Here is a 27,790-nt window from a genome sequence, read left to right on the forward strand (position 1 = left end):
AGATGGAAAAAACAGAGCATATTTGCTTTGTGTTATAAAGCATAGTTGTTTTATCATTCCGGGAAGTCACAGCTCAGATGGTTTGTTTACGTTTTGACGACGACAACCACGGTATGAAGAAGAACATGTGTGACAACCAGAGTACGGAATGACGTCGACTTCTTTGGAAAGTCGGCGACAAACTCAGAAAAAGTCGACGGAAATTTCGCTAGTGTGACAGCGCCTTTAGTGTAAGGACATTCTTCTTAACTGATAATTCTTATGCAATTTGGAAGTCAGAAAACGATGAAAATGGCCGTCATTAAGTATTCCATGAAAGCTGGTTCCTAATAAACTAAAACAAGTCCAATAAAGTAGGCTTGTCTGATCTACGATCAACACCTAACGAATATTGCTGCTCTAGGAAATGCCATTAAGTATGAGCGGGATGTTTCCTCTTAGATATCAATAGTCACTGCTTTTCTTCTGTTTATACAGAAATCCAGATTTTGCAATATTACAAACCTGTGTGGTCTATAAGGTACCATATACATACATACATATTCATTTATATATATATATATATATATATATATATATAGATATATATATATATATATATATATTATATATTATTTGTGTGTGTGTATAAGAATTTTTATCTCATTCCCGTGATACATGCATTAAGCTTAAGCTCCAAATGTCTTCGGAATTTATATTTTTTCATATATGTTAACCGAAGGGGAATTTTTTAGTTAATAATAACTTCGTCCTCTCGTGGGTTCGAACTAGCGCCCAGCGGACAGAGAAGAAATCAGAACCTCAGCGATGTTGGCAGTCGACAACATATTTATATATAGTGTGTTTGTGTTAACATATATATATATATATATATATATATATATATATATATATATATACACGTATATATATATATATATATATATATATATATTATATATATATATATATATATATATATATATATGCATGTATGTATGTATGTATATCTATACATACATACATGCGTATATGCATACACCCAAACATTGAGGAATTTTCACTTAGAGGGGTTAATTGAAGGGAAATACTCATTTAAAAAGGTTACACAAATTAAACTGCTCCTGACACCTATACCGAAAACTCATCAGTGGTGCATTTGGTGCCATTCACCTCTATCTTAAGCACACTTGCGCGTTCTGGATATTATTGCCCTGTTTGCATAACTTTTCGTGTCATCATTTTTAAAGCCTTTTTAGTGCTTATGTCGCACATGCAGTGGTACGCAAATTATTAACAATCCCTGTATTCGTTACACACTTGGTTTCCATAGTTTCTTTCCAATCTTGTGCTTAAATTAACTATACGTATTTTGTGACACTTACTTATCACTCTAGAATATATTATATGTATCCCCAAATACCTATCGTATAGTCTGAGATTCAGTATATTCTCCCTAAAGTACTTGCCCCGTAGGGGTGTAGAGCCGTCAGTGGACCTCAAGGGTTGCACTGTAGGCACTTCGGCCCCCTAGTTACAACCCTTTTCATTCCTTTTACTGTGCCTTCTCTTTCTTCCATCTTGATATTCACCCTCTCCTAACAATTATTTCATAGTGCAACGGCTAGGTAACACCTTTCAGACATAACTACTCTCAATTTCCTTTCCAGTGCTGAATGACCTCATAGGTCCCAGTGCATGCCTCTATCCCATTTCTAAAGAACTTCATACCTGCTTATCATCTTTTTTTGGTTTTCTGTTGCTCCTCAAAAAAAAAAAAAAATTTTTCCTCAAACCATTCATATCTTAATCCTAACACTGGGTATTTTATTTCCTCTTCGTACATCCCATTGCTTCAAATGCTCCCTGCTGACATCCCATTGCTTCAAATGCTCCCTGCTGACATCCCATTGCTTCAAATGCTCCCTGCTGACATCCCACAAACTACTCCCATGCTTCTGATGACATCCCGGTTGCTTCAAAATGCTCCCTGGAATCCCATTGCTTCAATGCCTCCCTGCTTACATTCCATTGCTTCAAATGTCCCGCTTACTCTTGCTTCAAATGCTCTATCCCAAAATGCTCCCATGCTTCTCTTGATGACATCCACCTTTTAAACTCATGGCTCCCTGATGAAAACATCCCGCGTGCGTCCCAATGCTTCTGCTGACCCATTCAAATGCTCAGCTCCCTGCTGAAATCCCATTGCTTCAAAAATGCTCCATGCTTACATCCATTGCTTCAAAATGCTCCCTGATGACATACACTACTTCAATGCTGGCTCCCTGATGACATCTCCCGTTTGCTTCAAATGCTCCCTGCTGACATCCCATTGCTTCAAATGCTCCCTGCTGACATCCCATTGCTTCAAATGCTCCCTGCTGACATCCCATTGCTTCAAATGCTCCCTGCTGACGTCCATTGCTTAACTGCTCCCTGCTGACAATCCATTGCTTCAAATGCGCCCTGCTTTACATTCCATTTTCTTTCAAATGCTCCTGCTTACATCCGCATTACTTCAAATGCTCCCCTGCTTACATCCATTGCTTTTCAAAGCTCCTTGCTTACAAATCCCATTACTTCAGAATGCTTCCCTGCTGACATCCCATTGCTTGTACAAAATGCTCCTGCTTACATCCCATTGCTTCAATGCTCACGCTGTACATCCCAGTTACTTCAAATGCTTCCCTGCTGACATCCCATTACTTCAAATGCTCCCTGCTTACATTCCATTACTTCAAATGCTCCCTGCTTACATCCCATTGCTTCAAATGCTCCCTTCTTACATCCCATTGCTTCAAATGCTCCCTGCTGACATCCCATTACTTCAAATGCTCCCTTCTTACATCCCATTACTTCAAATGCTCCCTTCTTAAAACATCCTTGCTTTCATAATCTTCCTGCTTACATCCCATTGCTTCAAATGCTCCCTGCTTACATCCCATTGCTTCAAATGCTCCCTTCTTACATCCCATTACTTCAAATGCTCCCTTCTTACATCCCATTACTTCAAATGCTCCCTGCTTACATCCCATTGCTTCAAATGCTCCCTTCTTACATCCCATTGCTTCAAATGCTCCCTTCTTACATCCCATTGCTTCAAATGCTCCCTTCTTAACATTTCGCATTGCTTCATATGGCTCCCTTGCTGAAATCCTCCCATTGCTTCAAATGCGTCCTGCTGACACTCCCATTGCTTCCAAATGCTCCTCTGTACATCCCCATTGTTTCAATGCTCCCTTCTTCATCCCATTGCTGTCAAATGCTCCCTGGACTTACATCCCATTGCTTCAAATGTCTTCGCCTGCTTACAATCCATTACTTTCAAATGCTCCCTGCTTACATCCCATTGCTTCAAATGCTCCCTTCTTACATCCCATTGCTTCAAATGCTCCCTTCTTACATCCCATTGCTCCAAATGCTCCCTTCTTACATCCCATTGCTTCAAATGCTCCTTCTTAACATCCCATTGCTTCAAATGCTCCCTGCTGACATCCCATTGCTTCAAATGCTCCCTGCTGACATCCCATTGCTTCAAATGCTCCCTTCTTACATCCATTAACTGTCAAATGCCCCGTTCTTACAATCCCATTACTTCAAATGCTTCCCTTCTTACATCCCATTGCTTTTCAAATTTGCTCCCTGCTTTACATCCCATTGCTTCAAAGCTGCCCTTCTTACCTCCCATTACTCTTCAAAAATGCTCCCTTCTTACATCCCATTGCTTCAAATGCTCCCTTCTTACATCCCATTGCTTCAAATGCTCCCTTCTTACATCCCATTGCTTCAAATGCTCCCTGCTTACATCCCATTGCTTCAAATGCTCCCTGCTTACATCCCATTGCTTCAAATGCTCCCTTCTTACATTCCCATCGCTTCAAATGCTGTCCCTTCTTACATCTCCATTGCTTTCTAAATGCTCCTGCTAACATCCCATTTGCTTCAATATGCTCCCCTGCTTATCTCTCCATTGCTTCATAATTGCTCCCTTCTTACATCCCATTTTGCTTTCAAATGCTCCCTTCTTACTTTTTCCCATTGCTTGCAAAATGCTCACCTTCTACATATCCAATTGCTTCAAATGCTCCCTGCTGACATCCCATTGCTTCAAATGCTCCCTGCTGACATCCCATTGCTTCAAATGCTCCCTGCTTACATCCCATTGCTTCAAATGCTCCCTGCTGACATCCCATTACTTCAAATGCTCCCTGCTGACATCCCATGTATTCAAAGTGGGCTCCTGATCGACATCCCATTGCTTCAAATGCTCACTGCTGACATCCCTTTGCTTCAAATGCCCCCTGCTGACATCCCATTGCTTCAAATGCTTCCTGCTGACATCCCATTGCTTCAAATGCCACTGCTTATCATCCCATTGCTTCAAATGCTGCCTCTTACACTCCCATTGCTCTCAAATGCTCCCTGATGACATCCCATGCTTCACACATGCTCATGCTCGACATCCTTGTCTTCAATGCCCCCTGCCTGACATCCCATTGCTTCAAGTGCTCCCTGCTGACATCTCCGTGCCTTTCAGATGCTCCCTGATGTAACATCCCATTGCATTCAATGCTCCCTTCTTTACATCCCCATACTTCTAAATGCTCCTGCTGACATCCCAGTGCTTCAAATGCTCCCTGTCTGTACATCCCGTTGATTCAAATGCTCCCTCCTGCTTGACATCCCATTGCCTTATGCTCCCTTGCCCCGACATTCCGTGCTTCCAGAAATGCTCCCTGATGAACATCCCTTTGCTTCAATAATGTTCCCTTCTTACATCCCATTACTTCAAATGCCCTCCCTTTGCTTGACTCCCATTGCTTCAAATGCTCCCATGTTGATCCATCGTTGCTTCAAAAAGATGCTGGAAAAAAAAATTGAAACCCATCCCATTGCCTTCAAATGCTCCCTTATACATCATTAACTTCAAATGCTCCCTGCTGACATCCCATTGCTTCAAATGCTCCCTGCTGACATCCCATTGCTTCAAATGCTCCCTGCTTACATCCCATTGCTTCAAATGCTCCCTGCTGACATCCCATTGCGGGTTTAAATGCGCCTGTTCTTACATCCCATTACTTCCCAAATGCTCCCTGCGGGACATCCCATTGCTTCTAAATGATCCCTGCTGACCCATTCCCATTAGCTTGCATGCTCCAACTTGTTAAATCCCATTGCTTCAAATGCTTACTCCCTTGCGACATCCCATTGCTTCAAATGCTCCTGCTGACATCCCATTGCTTCAAAAATGCTCCCTCTTACAGCCCATGCTTCAAATGACATCCCATTTGCTTCAAATGCTCCCTTTCTTTACATCCCAGTTGCTTCAAAATGCTTCACTTGCTTACATCCCATTGCTTCAAATGCTCCCTGCTGACATCCCATTGCTTCAAATGCTCCCTGCTGACATCCCATTGCTTCAAATGCTCCCTGCTGACATCCCATTGACATCCCAATTGCTTCAAAGGCTGCTGATGCTTCCCATTGGCATTACGTCCTGCTTCAAATTGCTCAATGCTGACATCCCATTGCTTAAACAAATGCTCCCTTGCTTGGGACATCCCAGTTGCTTCAAAGCTCCCTGCTGACCCACCCCTTGCTTCCCACATCCCATTGCTTTCAATTGCTCCCTTTCATCCCATTGCTTCAAATCTCCCTTCTTACATCCCATTCTTCAATTGCTTCCCTTCTTACATTCCCTTGCTTCCAAATCTTCCCTTGCTTGTCCCTTTCTTCAAATGCTTTTCCCTGCTTACATCCATTCTTCAAATGCTCCCTCTTACATCCCTTGCTTCCAAATGCTCCCTGCTTACATCCCATTGCTTCAAATGCTCCCTGCTTACATCCCATTGCTTCAAATGCTCCCTGCTTACATCCCATTGCTTCAAATGCTCCCTTCTTACATCCCATTACTTCAAATGCTCCCTGCTGACATCCCATTGCTTCAAATGCTCCCTGCTGACATCCCATTGCTTCAAATGCTCCCTGCTGACATCATGCTTCAAATGCTCCCCTGCTTACTCCCATTGCTCAAATTGCTCATGCTCCTGCTGACATCAGTTGCTTCAAATGCTCCCTTCTTACATCCCATTGCTTCAAATGCTCCCTTCTACCCTCCCATCTCTCTATGCTCCCTTCTTACATCCCATTGCTTCAAATGCTCCCTGCTGACATCCCGTTCCCTCATACTTCTGCTGACATCCCATTGCTCCAAATGCTCCCTGCTCATCCCATTGCTTCATGCTCCCCTTCCCTTGACATCAAATGCTCCCAAATGCTCTTGCTCCCCATCTTCTTCTACTCCCTTGAAACTCTGTGCTCATGCTTCTGCTGACATTCAATGCTTCAAATGCTCCCTTCTTACATCCCATTGCTTCAAATGCTCCCTTCTTACATCCCATTACTTCAAATGCTCCCTGCTGACATTCCGTTGCTTCAAATACTTCTTGCTGACATCCCATTGCTTCAAATGCTCCCTGCTGACTTTGTGATCCTGTCTTGGCATTTTGCACTCTCTCCATATACTCCTTCCCATTTAAGTCTTAAACCTTAGCCAGATTCGCTGAACAGCAGCGCCAATATGCAGTAAATGTGCCTCCTATCTGTCGAAATTCTCAGTTCCAGAGGTCCTTTATTCCTCACCTGCTAGACAGTGGAACAGCCTCCTAGAGGATGTCGTGCAATTGGAACTTGTAATGTGTTACTACATAATACTATTTTCCTTGCATTTTAATACGTTTTTATGTAATTGTTAGTTTTTTTTAATTTGAATTTCTCTTTACCCTCTTACTTCTTCCTAATGAACATCATATTCTTTGGGAGTTTGAATTTCAAGTCAGTGGCCCCTTTGGTGGGCTTGTTCCGTATAAATAGGTTTCATCAAGATCTAGATAAATTTAGATCTAGATCTCTGGTTTCATCTCCTGAATAATAATAATATTTATTTAGTGTATTCTTGACTGCGGATATAACCAACTGGTAATATACAAGTGTTATCTAATCGGAACTTGCTAATTTCGCCCCAAAGATTTAGCCCATAAAGTTACAAAATCGTATTAGTTCATTTGATTTGATTCCCTTTACTCATTGTAAATAAAGTAAGTCTAAGACCCACAATATTGAGACAGTATTTTGTTTCGTATCTTTGAATTCCGAGTGAACCCCGTCTCGGGTTAACTCCCATTTTTAGCATCCAGTTCGATTACTACTACTATACCAAGCCCAATGAGATGCGAATGCAAGAGGGGGGGTGGGGGGGGGTGGGGGGGGGAGAGACGAGGTTCTCATTAACGGGTTGATGGTAACGTTTCCGGCCTTTTGTGCGCCAGCATCCTCATTTCCATATCAATATATATCATTTCCCAAAGGGGAACTTGGAGGTAATAAGCGCTGTTTCGAAGGTCCGCGTCCTTACAGCATGTGTTGTGCTCCTCTTGGAATTGCCTACAAATAATATATTCGGTTGAGGAAGAGTTGGGGGAAGGTGGGGGGGGGGGGGGGTGGGGGGGGGGGGGGGGCCTGAAGTCTTATTCGGAGAAGAATGTAGATGGTGGGAGAGAGGGATATTGCATTAAGCGTTTGCCAAGGAAGAAACAGAATTGGGTTTCTGGATAAGAATTGACAGAGGAAACTCAGAATAAGATGACGATGAAATGCCTCTATTGCTTGTATGATAAATCGGAAGGAATGGGCTTTATTTCTCCAGTCGTGAATATGTAAGTTTAGCTTTTCATGTGTATACTTGATGAGATTAGAAATACTCAGTGATTGGAACTAGATCCAGGTAGACTTGTCGTTGATTTTGCTGGATTCCTTATTCTCACAAACATCCAAGTGAAGGAATCTGTAAGAAAGATATTTTGATTTTACGTCAGCCTCTTGTACTACGGGTTATGGTGCACCAATAGTTTGTTGCCTGAATTTCAACATATACTGCTTAATATGATGAAAGGTAGTTATTATTTATGCATGTGGCTACTCATTTCAGACAGATATTGCTTGACAACTCATTTGCATGCTGATTTTAAACTTGAGGAAAATGCAGTCCTATAATGCAAGCTCTAAAATTTTTTAACTTAATTCTTGGCAAGAAAAGTACGGATAAATTATTAGATTCCAATTCAGTATCTACATTACCTTGTCGTTCAGAAAAGTTCTTATAATCGAATAAAATACATGAAATATATTAATAAAGGACAATAAAGTGTTAGAATAACTATTTGTTCTAATAACATCTCGTATTATCAGTATTTTTGGCAAACTAGTAGAGGCAATAAATGCAACAAATAACGGATTAACTTTTCAAGATATTTTTGGCCAAGTAGTAGAGGCAATAAATGCAACAAATAACAGATTAACCTTTCAAGGTATTTTTGGCCAAATAGTAAAGGCAATAAATGCAACAAATAACGGATTAACTTTTCAAGATATTTTTGGCAAAATAGTAAGAGACAATAAATGCACCAAATAACAGATCAACTTTTCAAGAAAAGGGGAAATGTTTAGGAGATCTGTTAATGAAATCAGAATTTCATGACTCTCATATGTAATAATTCGTAACAGTATCCCTTTAATATTTATAAGTCAGTGTCGAATTCTGTAGTTCTGAAAGACAATTTTGGATGTTACTTCTTTATATAGTTTTGAAGCTTCCTGCTCTCTCCGGCGTAATTCATCTGAAATTCTCTGCATTATAAGAATGAAGTGTAAAATAATGAAACTTACAGAAATATATTAACATGGGTGGGTGTTCTTTTACCATGGAGGATATATAAGTCTTTTACAATACTGACTGAGAATGAGGATAACTGGACAAAAAATAAAAATAAATAAATAAATAAACGTACTCTGAAAGTTCAGTACCTCGTCTTATTAAAATTCGATATTTATATTAAAAGTGCATATTAGGGGGGTAGTGAATTTGTCTTGCAACTTACTGGAATAACGCAAAATTAGTTTGAAGTTGCGTAACTGAAGTGTGCACAGGCTACGTTAAGTATTTCAGTGTTGCCAGTGTACCTTCCCATTATCGTATTTTTTTTTATTATTTAATTAAAAGTTCAGTGAAAGTGTTAAGATTTTGTGGGCCTTTTGTATTTCTTCTTTATAATATTTCAGGATATACGAAGTCATATGTTGATGCTTTCGCAACAGAAGACCAGCTGAATTCCGTTGGGTAAATAGAGAAGAGAGAGAGAGAGAGAGAGAGAGTAAGAGATAGAGAGAGAGAGAGAGAGGAGAGAGAGAGAGAGAGAGAAGCAATATATTTATTTTATATATGTATATCTAGATATATATTATATATATTTATATTATTATATATAATATACATATATAATATAATATATATATATATTATATTATATATATATAGATATATACATATATTATATATATATATGATATATATTTATATTAATTTTTATAATGATTATTGAAATTAGTGTTCACTGGTTTACGGGGTAAGACATGTAGTACCCATAAAATATATGTATAATTTCGAAGGTATATTGTTTCAACTTCCAACATTCTTAACCTTATCTCCATCCTCCTTATTCAGTGGGCTGTCTTCGCTTCCGTCTATACTCCATCTTCATCTTCAGCCTCCTCCATCCCCCTGTAGGAGGTTGAGCGAGGGAACCCTCCTGAACCATAAAGTGGCTCCGGTCTGGACCATGGACCGGACCCAAGCCACAGCTGCACAAAGGCTTAAACAAACATACACTGGGTAATTACTCCAACCTGCAATTACCGCTGTCTACACCTCGTTTATCAAGAGCGCGAACGGCAAGGGATTGTGACCTCTAGGCGCGCCGAGATTAAGGTCTTGAATGTTGAGGCGATAACCATCCCTTGTAAATGTGTCAGAGATGCATCTATCGGCCGTCGGGTCGGGTGAATTAAGAACCGGAGGAAAGGGCCCTTTGGAGAGTGTATCCGTCCCCGCCCTCGCATCCCAACTTTATTATTTATGATGACCATAATGCTAAAGGGGATAACTTGTTATTACACCGTTTCGGTTTAAGAGGTTCCTCCTCAAGACACTGGCGCTCTCTCAGAGCGGAATTAGTTGGCCCTTCTTCGGGCTCTTGTTTGTTCTGCGCCGCTCGGCCTTTCTTCCGACGGCCGTTGGTGGCGGTAGTCGGCCTTTGTCGAGGCTCACTTCACCCCCACTCAAGGGTCAGCAGAACAGCGAGTAGTGAGCCTTTAAGGACGAGCACAAAGGCGCCTACCGAGGAGTAAGGAGGATGGATTATTGAAAGCCGTAAAAAGGAACGGTAGTGGATTTCAAACAGTCTACTTGAGAGCGGGAGTATAGTCAATGCCGTCACCCCATTGTTCGAGTGACAAATGAGGGGAGGGGGGGGGGGAGGGGGAGTTTAAAAGATGACTTTTATTGACTAGAAGTGACTCCCCCTCTTAATGAAGGAAATACCTGGAGATTTCATTGTTGCTTCAGGAAATGGGATGTGGTGCCCATGAAAGCCGAGGATGTGACGAATCTGTTCGGAGGAAGTCTGGCCCTCGAAATGTCGATGGATTTTCCTGGAATTCGAACTTCTCATTCCTTCCTTTGTATGGGAGAGTTATATCGTTTGTTTGGGCTGTATGGGTAAAAGAAAGAAATCATAGACAGGGTCGTCTTTACCCACAGTACATTCTCTCTCTCTCTCTCTCTCGTCTCTCCTCCTTTTTCCCGCTCATCTCTCTCTCTATCTCTCTCTACATGTATATATATTACTTATATAATTATAACTATATTATATAATTATATATATATATATATATATATATATATTAATTATTATATTATTATTATATAGGTGTGTGTGTGTGTGTGCGCGCGCACGCGCGTTTTCACGTACGTGGCTTTTGAGATACACACACACGCATATGTATAACTGAATCACCTACACATCTTTTTACGAAAGATTTTATATTAACCCTATGAATAGTAATTGTTAATTACTGGAGCCTGTATATGTGGTAGCACTACTTCTCGTTTTAGGAAGTTTCAGTCCCATAGTAGGGTTGGTGCAGATGAAGTTAAGCTTCAGTGTCTGATGCTATATCCATGGGATGATGCTGCTAATCCAGCTCCACGACTTACCGTTTATGAATAGTAGTATTATCCTTTTGAAAGTTTTTTTTTTCCTTCATTTGCAAGATATCCGAGATCTCGACATTTTTCCAAGCCCCGAGAATACGATGATGATTATTGACACTCGACTGAATGTGCCTACAATGACATAAGTATGGCTGACAAGTACATATTACATTGAGTGACACGTACATTTTGAAGAACAAATCAAACCAGTGAACGGAAAACTAGCAACGACATATTTCATAGCATCTAAGCTGCTAAACGGAGAATGTCATTTGTGCGTTGGAATATGGTCAGCAGTCTCTTATATCTGCCTTAATTTAGATTTAGTTAGTTTTAATTATATTTTTGAAACTGAGCGTTGCATGGCGTTGGAGGAGTTAGATGGATAGGTCAGGAGAAAAGTAAATGCTAATAATTGTACGTACTTTATGGCAGCGTATCTCCTTATACAAACACGTTATGAAGATGCAGCGAAGACGGCCCTAAATACACTAGCAGTTGGAAAAAAGCTGCTTATTTAAGACTTCAGTAAATCTTAAGATGCATGAGAGTAGAATAAAAAAGAAACTAATCATTCTCTCTCTCTCTCCTCTCTCTCTCTCTCTCTCTCTCTCTCTCTCTCTCTCTCTCTCTCTCTTTGAGCCCATGTGCGCGATTACATATTTAAGTTTATGCGTCTGCAGGAGTACTATGAATGAAAGCCCTATAAATTAAAAAGGAACAAAAGAGAATATTTCTTGGTCTTCCATTTCTTCTGTAGCAACATGAAAAGGGCTGAAAGATTTGCAGGGTAGATGTAGGTTTTATTCCTTATTCTTCTCCTTTGGTTTCGGTTATTATCTGTTTATTCGTCTCTCTTCTCTTACATTGTGACGCCAATTATTCTCGTTGATCAATCAGTCAATCTCACGCCGTATCTATCTATCTATCTATCTATCTATCTATCTATCTATCTATCTATCTATCTATATATATATATATATATATATATATATATATATATATATATATATATTTGTGTGTGTGTGTTTTTATTTGCGCTTGTATATATTTACCTTGATATAGAATTTACCTAACCTTCGGTATATGTTGCACATAAGGGAGATTTTATTATAATTAGATAAGTGTACCTGTCTCGGCCAGTATTTGAACCTATATTGATGGCTGAATGGATGTCTTACTTTGCCTTTGTATTAGACTTAGAGAAGGAATAGGTTCGATCCCTAACTGGGGGATGCACTTATAAATGATTTTCCTTGGGTGTAACATATTGTAAGGTTAAGTCAGCAAATGCTGTGTTTGCCGTGTGTTAGCGGGAAATTTTCGAATCTGATTTATAAAGCCCTAGGGGCTTTATAAATCAGATCTCCCATGGCTGGCCCGAATGATTAGATATTATTTTTACGTGGCTAGGAACCAATTGGTTATGTAGCAACGGGACCTACAGCTTATTGTGGGATCCGAACCACAATTGAGAAATGAATTTCTAACCACCAGGAATGAATTCCTCTGATTCAACTTTTACAGGGCAGGGAGTCGAACTCGTGACTACCGAATCGGTAGGCGAGCAAGTAAACCATTCGTCCAACGAGGAACTTAAGGTTTATACGAATAAGGTAACGTTTAGGATCTTAAGAGTCACTGATGAAGTAACCTTCGTTAAACATGCAAGACGATCGTTCAAGATGAGAGACCATCGCGGAATATAAACACTAAGAAACGAGGAGTCTTCATGGGAGGTACCGAATGAGAAGCGAGCAAGAAGAATCCTAGGATATATGCTGAAGAGGCGGTAGAAGGGCTGGCAGGGGAGTACGTGGAGTAGGGGTGGGGGTGGGGGGGGGGGAGGCCCAAGACGTCGTAAGGTGCTTTGATATGAAGGAAGGGGCAGGAGAGGGTACCCAAGTAATGGCCGGCACCCAGCAATTACCTCCACGATGAATCAAGGTGACGTGGCATTATCGCTTGCGCCATCTCCGCAAGAAACCCCCTTAAAGACGTTGCTGCTGCTGTTACTGATGAAGTAGGGGAGGGGGGGAGGGGAGGGGGGAGGGGGGCGGGTGGGGAGAGGGGAGAAGGAAAGTGAAAGAAGATATTTCGAAGAGGATGAAAGAGAGTTATGATTTCAGTGCCTATTCGTCCCCTTAACTAATGATGCTTCTTGGTTCGGAGGTTTTGGAGCCTGGTGTCAGCAGCTCGAACGCTGAACAGTGTAATTGTGTAGGTAGTTGAGGTTTGGCCTCGACTTTTATCTCCTATTTATCCTACTGCTCAGATGAAGACCAGATTAGGTCATGGAAGCTCTGATGTACTATTGTACTTCCCCCCTTCGAGTCCTTGATCTTAACTGCCCCGTAAGGGGGATTAGTGCCGTCAGTGCACCTCATTCGGTGCAATGTAGGCATTCCTTAAGGTTCTTTGCAGCGTCCCTTCGGCTCCTTCCTGCAAGTACTTTCATTCCTTTTACTGAACCTCTGTTCATATTCTCTTTCTTTCATCTTATCGTCCACCCTCTCCTAACAATTGTTTCATAGTGCAACTGCTATGAGGTTTTCCTCCTGTAACACCTTTCAAACCTTTTACTGTCAATTTCCGTTTCAGCGCTGATTGGCCTTAGATGCCCCAGTGCTTGGCATAATGCCAAAAATCTATATAAATCAAAATCAAATTGACCTTAACTGAGCAACACTTAAGACTTGTGGAACAAAACCATTTGTTAGACACTTCGCTATATCGTCCCTTTAGCAGGAAGTAGGTAGTGGTTCTTTTGCACTGAAAACGTATCCTAGACCAATCACCTTTTCACTATAAGGAAAAGTATTAGTGGGACTTATGAGAAAGTGTCTATTGGGAGAGTAGATAAGCTGGAGGAGCTTCCTAATGCTATTAGGTTAGAACAGCAACTTATCCATTTTGAAATTAAGGGTTTGGTGAAATTTCTTTCAGTTATCAGATTTGCTAGATTTTGAGGCCTTCTTATGGGCTGGGATATTTAGACCCCTTTACCTCCTGCACTTTTTGTTCCCAAGCAGGAAATGTCTCAACCCTTTGAGTAAGTTCACCATTTCTTTTAATATAAACAAATCAAACTATACTTTGTTTTTTCCCATCTGTCCATCCGCCTATGGTGTTTGCGCATGGCAACACTGCGTCCTGGGCTTTATATAATATCCTATTTTGAATATTAACGGTGTAATTCGCATACAGTAAATTATTAAAACACTTTCCAGTTGCAAATGTACACCCAGATATCCTTTTATTTACCTAAAATTTAGACAACGTAACTATTTAAGCACGAGACGCAGTGTTGCCATGCGCGACCACCACAGGCAGATGGACAGATGAAAAAAAAACAATAGGTCTGCGTTTTAATACTTCATAGTCACTGTTGCCAATCCTTAGCTTTAGTAGCACTGTGGCTTGGTGATAATCCAGAGTAGCCGACAAATTTAGAAGTTTCAAGCATCAGCCCTTTTAATGGGATTGGAATGAAATTATTAGTAGATTTTTTTTTTATTTTTTACCATAATCTCCTTCCTTATTCTTCAGTATCTGGCCATCAAAAACCTTTTTAAGATTAATCAGTTCATTTTTACAGCCTCGCAAATAACCTAAACTCTCTTTAATTTTCTGTCTTGCGATTTTACTTATCACTTACTGATTTTTTGCAATGCATTAGTGAAGTAAATTTGTAGATCTTGAGTCATCGTAACACAGTGTATTGTTACATGATTTTACTGATGCCTCTTGCATGCTGGTGCATTAATTGCAATTCGTTTGGCGAGGATTCTTTTTGTATATACTGTACTTTGCCCATTTAACGCCTTTCAAAGTATAAGAACAGAGGTGTCGTGCCATGCCTCCCATATGGTTAAGCCACCACAACCGTAGAGGTTACAGAAGAAATATGACTGCCTGCATGTTGAAATATACATAAGTACACGTATCTCGTGTATGTATGTATGTATATATATATATATATATATATATATATATATGTATATGTATATATATTATATACATATATATATATATTATATATATATATATTTCTATTTATATATATTTATATATATGTATGTATGTATAAGTACGCGCGCCCGCACACACTTTCAGAGAGGACAGTACATTTATATTAAATTGTAGACGTTTGCATTAAGAAATGTAAATAATTACAAATTCTCACGTTTTTTCCTTTCTTTTTATTAGATCAAGAAATGGCGATAGTACTTCGTTTATAGTTCTATGTTTATTATTTTATATTTATTCTCTCTAAATGGTTTTTATTGTGATATTTACTCCTTCTAAAATGGTTTAGGTATTAATTTTTTCTAAAAGGGTTTGTTTCCTTTTACAAGGAAAAACAAATAATAGCAAGCCAGGTGAGTGTAGTTTGCATTTCCTGTAGTTAGCTGATCATACCTTTGCGTAATTTTATTCCGGTAACCCACTATTAAGTTCCACCTTGCACCCAATTCCGATGGTATTATTATTAGAAATTAGCCATGTTCAAGATCTGGGAACGACCACCTTAAATCGTTTTTCTAGATGCAGGGCGTAAGGTTTGGGTCGACTTTTAATGATGAGGATTTGTAAGTTTATAGTTACCATTTGTTTCAACCATGTCACTAAATTACGTATGAGCGCCTTAGTGGCGTGGTTGGTTTGGTGTTGGTGTGCCACCTCGGTGGCCGCGAGTTCGATTCTCGAGCATTCCATTGAGGAGTGAGAGATGTGTATATCTGGTGATAGAAGTTCACTCTCGTCGTGGTTCGGAAGTCACGTAAAGCCGTTGGTCCCGTTGCTGAATAACCACTGGTTCCATGCAACGTAAAAACACCATACAAACAAACAAAGAAATAAACTAAATTGCGTATATATGTTGCTGTAATTCTTGCCATTTTGTCAGCGGCAAAAACATGAATAAACCAATGAAGTTCACGTTAATTCTGTTTATCATTTGTACCCATTTCTTTTTAGCTCTTTAGGACAGAGTTAATGTCCGGAGAGCTACTATGTTGGTGCCCATGGCATCGTGTATGGACGGAAGGTCAAAGCCTTCAAGTACCAGGAACTTTCAGATGGAAAACCATTCAGGTCCGTTAAGGTCAGGGTTATACACACAGGAATTCTGACACGGAAATTGAACTGTTTGGTTAAGGCATTCTAATTCCTAAAGGCGTTTGATGTTTTAAAGGTACAGTTTGCACATTTAGAACTAAAGTAGGTTCCTTTCTGGCGTTCCTTTAAAGACAGCCACCATGCCCCCTTCAGGTTGTTCTCGTCTCTTGACAAGGTCAAGATTAAACATAGAAACTTCAAATTTTCAGTTGAAGTTTTCTCAGTTCCTTATAACTTTGGACATTTGTGAAGCATTACATGTGTTTGGGCAAGAATAAGAAATAGCAATCCAAATTTAACGTGTCAGGCAACAAGATACATGCCATTTTTGTGCCACATACTAAATGGAATATTTGGTGCGTAATGTTGTCGCTTTATAATTTCCTATAAAGCCATCTTTCACCAGGTTCAGTATGTGTATACTACTACGTGTTCCGTGGTTTGTAAAGAATGGGACAGAGTAATTGCAATGGGGCTTTCAGTGTTCGATTTGCAGAAACGTACCCTCAACATGACTGGATTTTTGTATGATGAGAGAACACATTGTTTAGACTGCTTTGCAACTGACTGCTAATCTCTGCTGCACTGTACGTGCATCAAAATTGATGCTTGCAAGCTAGAAGGTGGGGGTTATACTTTTCTGACCACTAAGTTTTTTGGATTGCCTACACTGACTATGTTTATGAAATGAGAAATGCATTCTATATATCAATGCACAGTACTTCTTGAATGTATGCTTATATTGACCAGTAAAGTCTTATTGTTTGTCATTGTATTATTGAAACTTATTTTAGATTGTACATAGTTCTTTTGATTAAGCATCCGTGATAAGGATTGGGATATGACTTGCTGTAGAGTGCCCTCTGTAGGCTTTGTCCATTTGCTATAGAATTGGTTGATAGATGTAGCCTACCAAGACTGCGGTCTTACTCTGCTTTCTGGTCGTTTTCATAAATGGTCTCCTATAGTTAAAGTGTAGCTTGTCAAACAAGCAAAAGCTCTTTAGGTGCTCTCATTACCACTACAAAAAGTCACTGCTACGTTGATCGTTAGCTTTATGACTCCCTCTAGATTTATGCAATTCTTGGCTGGATAAAATCCTTCCAGGCTCATGCCACCAATTAAATTAGTCATTCTAGTATATGGAACAGACCAAATTATAGCACAAACCCTCCTCCTCCCATTGTCAAGTCGTTGTTTCTATGTGTTAAAACTTATTGAGAGGTGCAGCTGAGATCTAACTGAGTTTAGTCAGTGCATATAAGAGTAATAATGTTTTTTAATTGCGTTCCCCAAACATTGTTATTTTATAATTAATGGCTCTTATTTGCGAATTTCAATCCGCCCAGAGATCTGTGCTGTCTTCTGATAACTCCTAACTACTCCATCAAAATTAAGGGTGGGCATCAAGTCTAGAAATTGTTGAGCTGCTTGTATCAGTTGTATGATGCGCTGGTATAAATTGTTGAATAACATCGTCTATAAGGGCCTCCAGAAAAATTGGTAATTAACAGAGAAATCGTAGAGAGGCTAAACCTCCTCTCTCTCTCTCTCTCTCTCTCTCTCTCTCTCTCTCTCTCTCTCTCTCCGGTTGGCAAGGTAGTGTGATAAAAATAATTACTAATACGTAGTAAATTCTTTTCTTTTCATTAACACCGTCTCTCGTTAGCAAGGTATAAAATATGTTAGAGATTTAGTAAAAAATGAAGACGAATTTTTCCTCTCTCTCTCTCTCTCTCTCTCTCTTCTTCTTCTTCTTCTTCTTCTTCTTCTTCTTCTTCTTCTTCTTCTTCTCTCTCTCTCTCTCTCTCTCTCTCTCCTCGTCGCCGAGGTAAAAATGTTGGAAGGAGATTAGGTAAATGGGTGGAGAAAGAAGTGCTTCCCGTCACCAGGAGGATGATTGAGGAGGGGACGGAAGAGAACAGCTCTGTCCGTCTATGGCCCAGGTATAATGCACAACAAATTATGGGTCGGATCACCTCGAGTATTTCCCTGTTTCTCAACATTAGCATATTCTCACGGACGCGCCTCGCAAAGAGAGAAAAGTAGAACCCCAGTTTTAGACAGCATCATACGTCTTGTTGGGTGTTCTCTCCTAATGATTTAGAACACTTCTGCCTTTTCAGGCGTTTTTCCGCTTCAGAAATTCCCATCCAGGCTTTCCATGAGGTTCGTCCTGTCATTAACTTATACTGGTATTTGTGCAAGTGTATACGCATTGATTATCTTTTCACTATATCCCCTTTTAGAAGCGGTAGCGGTAGAAGAGTAGATCCTTCCCATTCTCAGCAATTTTTTTTTAGTGATGTGGTTGCTAGCCTCACGCCCTTTCCTTGAACCTTGCTGACACTGACCCCCATTCACAGTTGGGTCGACTGGTGTGCCGCAGGGTGGGATCGACCCGCGGACCTGTGAAATTCGAGCTTATTGTTACACCCGAAGTTACGTCAAACACACACACACACACACACACACACACACTATACTAGTATTAATTGTCAGTACTTGGGGTGAATAATCACCATGAAAGCCAAGACGTGGGCACCACATAGCCCCTTGAACGTCCATGGGTTTGGTCTTGGCGCTGGCATTTATACACACACACACACACATCATATATATATATATATATATATATATATATATATATATATATATATATATATACATTTATTTGTTTATATAAATATTTCAGTCCTAATATCTGATATATACTGATTATTTTATTTATATTTCTAAACATTTTAGTGAAATGGATAAGCGTTATTGCCCTCTGTAACACTTAAGAACCACGTGTATATTTTTTTCAGTATTTCATAAATTGCTTTCTGTTAGTCGCGGCAGTTAATGCTCACTTAGTGATGTTACTTCATGTAGGTCCCTCCCACAAAGTTTAATTTTTTGTTATTTCAAGAATATTTCCGTTAAGTATAAAATTTAACGTTCCATCGTGAAAGGGGAATCATTATTTAACTTTAGTTTATGGTCACTGTATACTCGTAGGTGGCCAGGTACTAATTGCGATTTTATTATATACTTTAATGAAGAAGAGGGTCACAAGATTTGAAGTATTTTCTAGCGACTTCGTGTCCGTGTGTGTGTGTGTGTGTGTGTGTGTGTTTGAGAAGAGAGCGGTTAATTTGGCATAGGCTCTGACCCAGCACCGCATGTCAGGTTGGGTGTGAAGGTACCATCCATCACCAACGACTTGCAACACGCTCCTCGCATACTTCAGGCCCCTTCCCCCTCTAACCCTTCACAGAGGTGCGTCTCTCTCTCTCTCTCTCTCTCTCTCTCTCTCTCTCTCTCTCTCTCTCTCTCTCTCCATGCGCCCACACCCACGAGGTCGCCCATACTTGTGTACTAATTCCCATCTCATTTTAATATTTTTATTCGGTTCTCCCAAATGGGTACAAGTTTGCTGATTTCTCTCTCTCTCTCTCTCTCATTTCAAAAAGCGGTTCTTTTAATTTGGTTGATTTTGGACTAGTCTGCAGCTGTATACACCGGACTAAGTTATCCGTATGTAAATTGTATAAAATTTCCCAATAAAAGGATGCTATGTACAATCGCCGACTAATTATTATCAGTGAATGAGGATAAGAGAGTAGTTCAATGTAGCGTAATGAATTACAAACCTTTCGAAACCGTAGATTCGAAGCACGTAAAAAGTAATTATCTTAGACCACAAAGTTGCTATTTTATTGCACTTTCATTTCAAGAGACCCCGATTTCTTTATATTGTAGTGTGCAGAATTGAAAGGAAGAAACAATAGTATTTGAATCGATAAAGAAAGTCAGGCCATTTATGTGAAATTGAAATTCCGTCTTTCTTATTGAATTGCACTATAAGAAAATTTTTTTTTATTCTTAATGCCAGGCGTATAACATGCTTAAAATAACATGATTGGAAGGAATGGTACATGTAGAAATTTTTCTGTTTTTATTAAGTTTCTCAAGTAGCTTGCCGCTGTATGGTAACGTTAAGTTACCTCATAATCATTGGTTATCAGACATTTGGATGAATGGTACTTTTAATTTCGGTAACTATAGGTATTTATACCAGTATGTTTACTTAAGTGCTGGTCTCGTATGAGCACAACTTTTAGTCGATTCATTCGAGAATTGTTATTAAATGAATTTAAAGTTTCCTCTCCTCTTTTTTTTTAGAAATGGAGAAATGGAGAGGAATTTGTCGAAGATTTTTTCGCTGAAATAATTCAGTCGGGTTTCATGATTGCCTCATTAATCAGGACAAAAGTTATGGGTGCGTTAGTATTTTTCTCATGGTCATTATTTCACCTCTCGGCTCCGAGTAACAGCGAATCTGGAATGCAAAGTGGCGTTGACGCACTTCAACAAGTTTTCTTTTAACATTTCCTGTGAAACACATGAGCAGTATGAGCATTGCAGTCCGGAGCATGCATTCGTAAAATAATTTAGAGGGAAACATGAAAGTGTGTGAGTGTATGTTTGCACCTTTTGAAATATTGGGTTGCTTTGATATTTAACCTCCTTGTATTCTCCGATAAGTTTAATTCCGGGTCGCTATTTCTTTAGCAACGAAATGTGCCTTATTGTTCATCCATTATGCAAGAGTGAATTTTCACTAAAATTATACATAAAGTGCTCAAACGCGGCTGATTGGATTTTGAGATACGTACGAATGTTATTTTTTTGAAAAGGTTTATTTTTACTTTGTTTCTTTCTTTGAGATGTGAGCTATGTGCAGTGCTTTGCAATTGCGGAGGTGTGCTTTGACCAATGTGCTTTGACGGGATTAAACTCCATGACTAGAAAGAGTATAAGACATTTTGCTCAATGAATTCGAACTTCTTTTATGCAACATTTTCCACGAAATTGAATCTGCGCTTGTTCAGATGTTATTAAACTTTTCGTAATACAAATCTCTCTCTCTCTCTCTCTCTCTCTCTCTCTCTCTGAGAGAAACAAACTGTGAACGTATAATTGTACTGTTTAATAATAATTCAAGTATAAACGCTTTGCAGACTTGCTCTGAGTCACTCGCCACCACTCCTTTTAGATGTTTATCTCGTACCCAATTCACCGCCATGGCCTAATACCGTCCTGGACGATTGGGTGGGTTCTTGTTCAAACAACCCGTGCTTAGTTTTTGTGATCGTAAGGAATTTTGCAAATATTAATTACATTTTTAAACTTGACCACTTCGAGGTGGTGGTGGTGTAGAATATGTGTTGTAGCTTTCTTTTCTTAATATAGGTCAGGTTTTGACATTAAATTGTTTTTCTCTATTAAACATTGGCCTCAAAGTTGGCCTTTTAGAATGAGAAATGTTTTTATATTAAACTATTTACCTCAAAACTGGCCATGAAAAATGGTAAATGGTTCGCTGTAAAATTCATTCTTTCCTTCTGAATCTTCCATGCTCCCGCATTATCGTTGTATTTCCACCGACAACGAAGTCAGACGATTGTGGTTCGCTCTGGTTAGTCGTTTCCTTTTCAAAATTTCTACCACGAAATTTGAAAAAAAAAAAAAATTTATCTTGATTTGGTTCCAGAATATTTTGCTCCGCAGGTGTCTGTTCAAGAGCTCCTCGCCTTGTCATGGATTCAAACTAAACTTTAGAAGTGAAAATGGGCCATGGAAGATCTGTTTTTAGGTAAAAATCGGATCTTACTGGGAATAAGTTGTTTTTTTTTTCACTTTCCAGGTTTTGAGATTATTTCTGATAAAATCAACGACCTTGATAGAAAATTAGCCGTACCTAGTGCACGAAAGTCTCCCAACTTTATCATTTTAACCGAAAATATAATGAGAAAAAAGACGCTACATGGTTTAACAAAATGAATCTCAAAGTAAATAATACATGATCGATATGCGCAGGGTCGATCAGATGTTGCCTTAAATCATTCTTAAGTCATAATAAAGAGAAAAGTGTCTCAAGCGTTGTCACGTGTGGTATCGCCTGATTCAGATCAAAGGCTGCGGCCAAGGAGGTCTTACGGATTGCACTGTGAGCAAGAGCCCGTGCTGACTTAAGACCAGCTTAGCCTCATCAAAGCAATCATTAAAGATCCATAAACCCTTTTTCATCACGGGTGGCCAAGTGCCTCACCTAAGAGTCCATCTTTTTAAAAAAAAAACATGTTTGTATGTTTTGCAAAGGTTTAAATTTGCCAGATTTTATTTGTATTGTAAACAGATCATTAAGGCTGGTGTTGCGGCTCTGATTTATTTAAAAACAAAATAAAGGATTTTATTTCCTTTTAAAGAGCATTAAATTTGTAAAAGTAAACTGTTTGTTACCACATATTTCTAGGGGCTCAGATATCAGTTCAAAAAACAAACTATCCTTGAGTTTTGTATAACTTATTTAAAATCAAAACTATCGCTACAACGAACTCGAGGAACTGATTCAGTTAGAAATAAGGTATTTTATAATTCAACTGAATTATTTCATCTTTTATTTATTTATTTATTTATTTTTTGTTGTTGTTCGTGCCAGTTTTTTCCCATTATATTGGATTGCCTATACTGAGCTGAATATGTAGGAAGATGGGTCCGGTGGATAGGATTTTAGATATTTGCTGGGTGGGTAATGACGGAGATTGGGGAGGTGGGGGGTTGGGTTTGGGGGGGGGGGGGAGAATACTAGGGAGGGTAGATTGGCGGGCAGAGCCAAACCAACCAGCGGTGAAGCTGTCAGGTAGCGTATAATTACCGTTGACTTATTACCTGGTCGGGGTTTAGCCAGGTAAGCTATACCTGCATTTATTCACCCCTCCGATTATTTTATTGTGGGGGCTCGCGCGTGCTACTTATCACTCTTAGCGCCACTTTGATTTACATGTCAAGATCTTTTCCTCTTGGGCTCTCTTACACTTTAAGCCCCTTGCCGCCTCCTCATCCTCTTCCTCCTCCTCCTCCCCCCTCCTTCTTGCTCTGTCGTATTCATGCCTTCGGGTCACGTGTCTCCCCTAACTACTAGAGCTCTCTGCAAATGGTGGTTTATGGGCGGCCTGCACTTGTTGTGGACCCGCAGTGACTATCGTCAGAGCTATTTCTTCGTTGTCTCAAGTTTTTAAGAGTTGTTGCCGTATTTAGCACCCGTGGTAATTTTACTTTTTTCTTTTCCTTCATTTATCAGGGGCACAATTACTTTCGGACGTCAAGTTTTACTTGTGGCGAATTCACACAAAACTTGATGAACATTTAATTACATTATATTCTATAATTACTGCACATTTAATTACATTATATTCTATAATTACCGCAAGGTCTTGATAATCTACAGAAGGGGACAGTAAGTTGAATTCAAGTCGAGCAAATTTCTATTTGCTCCATACTGTAGTTTTATGAGGTCGACCACGTTTGTCGTTATCAACTAAGTTGTCTCTTAGTCGTCAGGTATTATAGTTCGTCTGTATAAAAATATAGAAAACAGGGAAAACATTCTTACCACAGACAGAAAATTCACACCACACTTTCTTTCTCACTCTTGTTCTAGACGAGGAAGATTCAGATTCAGGGAGATTAGAACAGATCTGGAATAGGCGACTCATCAAACATTCTAATTTTCGTGTCCTCGTGATAATGTACTATCTTATAATGCTTATGTATTATTAGTATATATATATAATATATACTATATATATATATATATATATATATATATGTATATATATAAATATATAATAATTATGTTATATATATATACTATATATTATATATATATATATATATATATTATATTGTATATGTATGTATATGTTATATATATATATATATATAATATAATATATATAATATATATAGATATATATATATATATATAATATGCCTTTGATATCCTTTACAGTGCCTCACTTGATTCTATCATATGCTTCTTCGAGATTCATGAAAGACAAATGCAGTGTTTCTCTTTACTTTCGAAATTTGTGCATTAATATTTCATAGCAACCTACAGCTATTTAACTATAACCGTGAATATTTATATTATAATTTACACACAGACACATATATAATCACATTTTATGTGCGATATGTGTCCAGATTGGGTTTGGAGTTGTAGAGGGTGGTGGTATTACGTTATTTAAATGCAAAGGTAAGTGATTATGAGTCTAAGACCCAAGTTATTAATGCTAAAAGTAACTTGAAGGGGATGGTGCCAAAATTTAGCTCTAATGCAATTAAAGCAAGTGATTTTTATGAAATCAAAGTGGAGTAGCGTACGAGGTGTCCGCAAAATTCAGTGATGCAGTCAGTCAGCTGAGTGTGTTTGTGGGTATAGGCCAATAGGAGGAACAGTAGGAAGTAGAATGAAAGGTTTAGTGAACGAAAAATACAGATGACTTGAGCCAGAATTTGAAGCGCAAACACAAGTTATGTAATTACCAGTATAACGCCCAATATTATATTATATAATATATATATATATTAATATATATATATATCTAATATAATATATTTATATTCATATTATTATAATATATGATTCATATATATATATGTTAATGGTAAATTGTATGTATATATGTAGATATACTCCTAATTTCATTTCTTTGGTTAGTTTTTCAATAATTTTTTTTCCCTTTTAACTTCCTTACATCAAAATCACTTGCCTTAATTGCATTACAGCTACAAGTTGGCACCTTCGCCTCCAACTTAAACTTTTACCAGTAATAACTTGGGCCCCAGACTCATAATCACATACCTTTGCATTTAGATAGCGTAGTGCAACCACCCTATATAACTCCAAACTCAATCTGGGCACATATCACATATAAAATGTGATTTTATATTGTATATAGTATGATGTGCGTGTGATAATGTGTGTGTGTGTGTAATATAAGTATTCACAGTTAGGTTGGTATGAATCGTTAATGCAAAAATTTCGAAGGTAGAGAGAAAAACTGTATTTGCCTTTTATGAATCTAGGAAAAGCATATGATAGACTCACTAGAGGCATAGTAAAGGAGACTCACTAGAGGCATAGTAAAGGATATCAAGGGCATATGATATGGAAGCTTAGTTAGTGGGAGCAATTTAAAGCATTCATACAAGAAACGATGCATGAGTTAAAGTATGCAAAGATGAGAGTAACAGGTTTGGTGAAAATTTGGGCAGAGAAAAGTGCTTATTATATGTCTATGAATAGTTAATATCTTTTTGAATAAAATACAGTGGTGCGAGAAGTCAAAGAAAGGACTAAGAGAAACTAGGAAGTTGGAGCAATATGTGTTAATGTGGGTGGTGGAAGGATTGGAGTGGCTAATATTTGTAGGATTTCATGAGTAAAAGTAACAGACGAGGATATGATGAGAGGAATGCGAAGTGTAGAACGAGTGTAGCAAGGATTTGGAGTACACTTTCTGTGGGATTGTTTGAGCCAATGGTTAAACGAGCTCGCTCTCCTTTATAGAAGTCATGTGTATATGCTGATTGTGAATGAGTGAAAAACGATGATGGTATCAGTATTAACTGTTTGCTTAGAATATACGGCACAAGAAAAATTGTGTAAGTTTTCTTTACATTTCATACTCAGTTCAGGAACTGAAGTATACATGTGTCAGTAACTGCTATTCTTCCAGTAGTGCTGCCTTCTTATAGGTAAAAGGTTGTTTTGTTGAAAACTGCACACGTGTATGTATGTATGCATGTATGTATGCGTGTGTGTAACGCGAACGAGGAGATATTTATTCCCTTCTGCGGTGTAATCCAAAATCGTGCGTCCTTGGTTAGTTCTGCCTCATAACACGGGCTGCAGAAATAATTAGGCAACTGATTCATGACGCCTCTTTGTCTCTTAATGTATTTACTCGACATCTTGCAGGAAGAAACAGAAATTACGGTGTCGTTCCGCCGTGTACCAAGAGTCTGTTACTTACGTACAATAGTAGATTGTTTGAAATGTTTACATTCCACACGACAGTCTTATTTACTGGACAAAGTCACCAACCAAGTACTACAACGGGGAGATGCTGTATAAATCGCTTCACGTAAGACTCGTCTGATTCGTGAATTCCTCCCTGACAACATTCTTCAGATATTGTAAATACCGGAGGGGGAAAGAGGCAGACGGCGGAGGAGGAGGAGGAGGAGGAGGAGGAGGAAGTGGTGGTGTGCTGTTCGCGTAGGGCACTCACTCTCACAGCTTTGCTAACCTTACTTTAGAGTTTCTTTTTATAGATTCAAAACATCAAGTCTCGATGTGACGGTGTCCCATGTTTGTTGGTGTTGATTGCTTCATGTTTTATATAAGACATTTGTCTGAAATTGCCTTTTTTGTGACACTTAACTTTTTTTGTGTAATGAGAGAAATCTAACCTTTGTGTTTTCTTTCTTTTCATGTTTCTGGCTGATGCAGGACATTTCCAATGTAAGTAAACTTTGCTATTTGTTGTATTTGTGACCTTCATCCATGTAAGCTTTTTTTTTATACGGAAGTGAGCTATTTTTTCGAGCTGTGTTTTCATTTATGTAGATTTCGTCAGATTAATTAAAATTTCGTGTAATTGTGAGTGGTTCTACAATGCTTTCTTCTGTAAGATTATAGTTTATAATTTAATGTGTATGTATCTTTGGTAATTCAGTGCATATATGCTCATTGAATCGTAAGCTCTAATTATTGGCCATTAGTTTTATGTCAATATGAACAGTCAGTAAAACGACGGAGACTTTTTTTAAAGTTCAATTTTGAATTTTAAAGAAATGGGTTATAGACCATGTAATAATTTTCTTTCGTAGGAAAAAATTATTATATTAAAGGTAACATGGAGTGATCTAATAATTCAAGCAGTAAAGCAGTTTTACCCATGCCTAACTAACGGTAAAGTAGGTGCATGGGACGGGATTAGTTCCACTGGAGTTCAGCCAGGTAAGACTGGCAGCTAGCTAGTCCCATTTATGTCATAGGAGAGCACCAGACTAAAAGGAGGTACGTATAAGGTTTGTCTTGAAAAACAGCAATCATCTCCCTGGTAATACTATAGACGAGAGTTATGACACAGTAGTTTCAACTTTTCTTGGATTGCAAATGACTGCTAAATACATCACTTGGAAAAAATGGATCTGTCAAGGTTATCGAACTCACTATTTTTCAAGACAAATATTATACCGCTTTGAGTTATGTATATGTGTGTGTGTGTATATATATATATATATATATATATATATATATATATATATTATATATATATATATATATAATGTGTTTGTGTGTGTGTGTGTAAATCAAAGTGTTATGATGTCTTGAAAAATAGTGGGTTCGCTAATCTTGACATGATCCAGAAAAATTAAAGTAATTGAATATGTTTATATTTTATGATTTTGCACTTAATTAGAAAAAATTAGTTGAGCCTATTTGGAATTGTGATTAGGTAATGATTACTTTGTAATTAACTAGGCTTGCACGTTCCAATCATGAGACATTGATAAACTATTATTTCACTCTGCCCAGAATGTTACTTTTAAGTTTAGTTCACGGTAAACCAAAAGTAAAACAGCGGTTTTTTTGTTTGTTTGTTTATGCTTTAGAAAAATGACAAAAATAAAAATTAAAAAAAAAAGCCCAAGGTAATTTCGTCAAGGAATGAGAAT

At 38.5% G+C, this 27,790-nt stretch overlaps 1 pseudogene; it reads left to right on the top strand.

The window, feature by feature from the left end:
* Window positions 1-27,177, top strand: part of LOC135213521 (basic salivary proline-rich protein 1-like) — a 395,509-nt pseudogene extending 368,332 nt beyond the window's left edge.
* The last annotated feature ends 613 nt before the right edge of the window (window positions 27,178-27,790 follow it).

This window comes from Macrobrachium nipponense, chromosome 43, assembly GCF_015104395.2.
Source record: "Macrobrachium nipponense isolate FS-2020 chromosome 43, ASM1510439v2, whole genome shotgun sequence".
Taxonomy (NCBI): Eukaryota; Metazoa; Arthropoda; class Malacostraca; order Decapoda; family Palaemonidae; genus Macrobrachium; species Macrobrachium nipponense.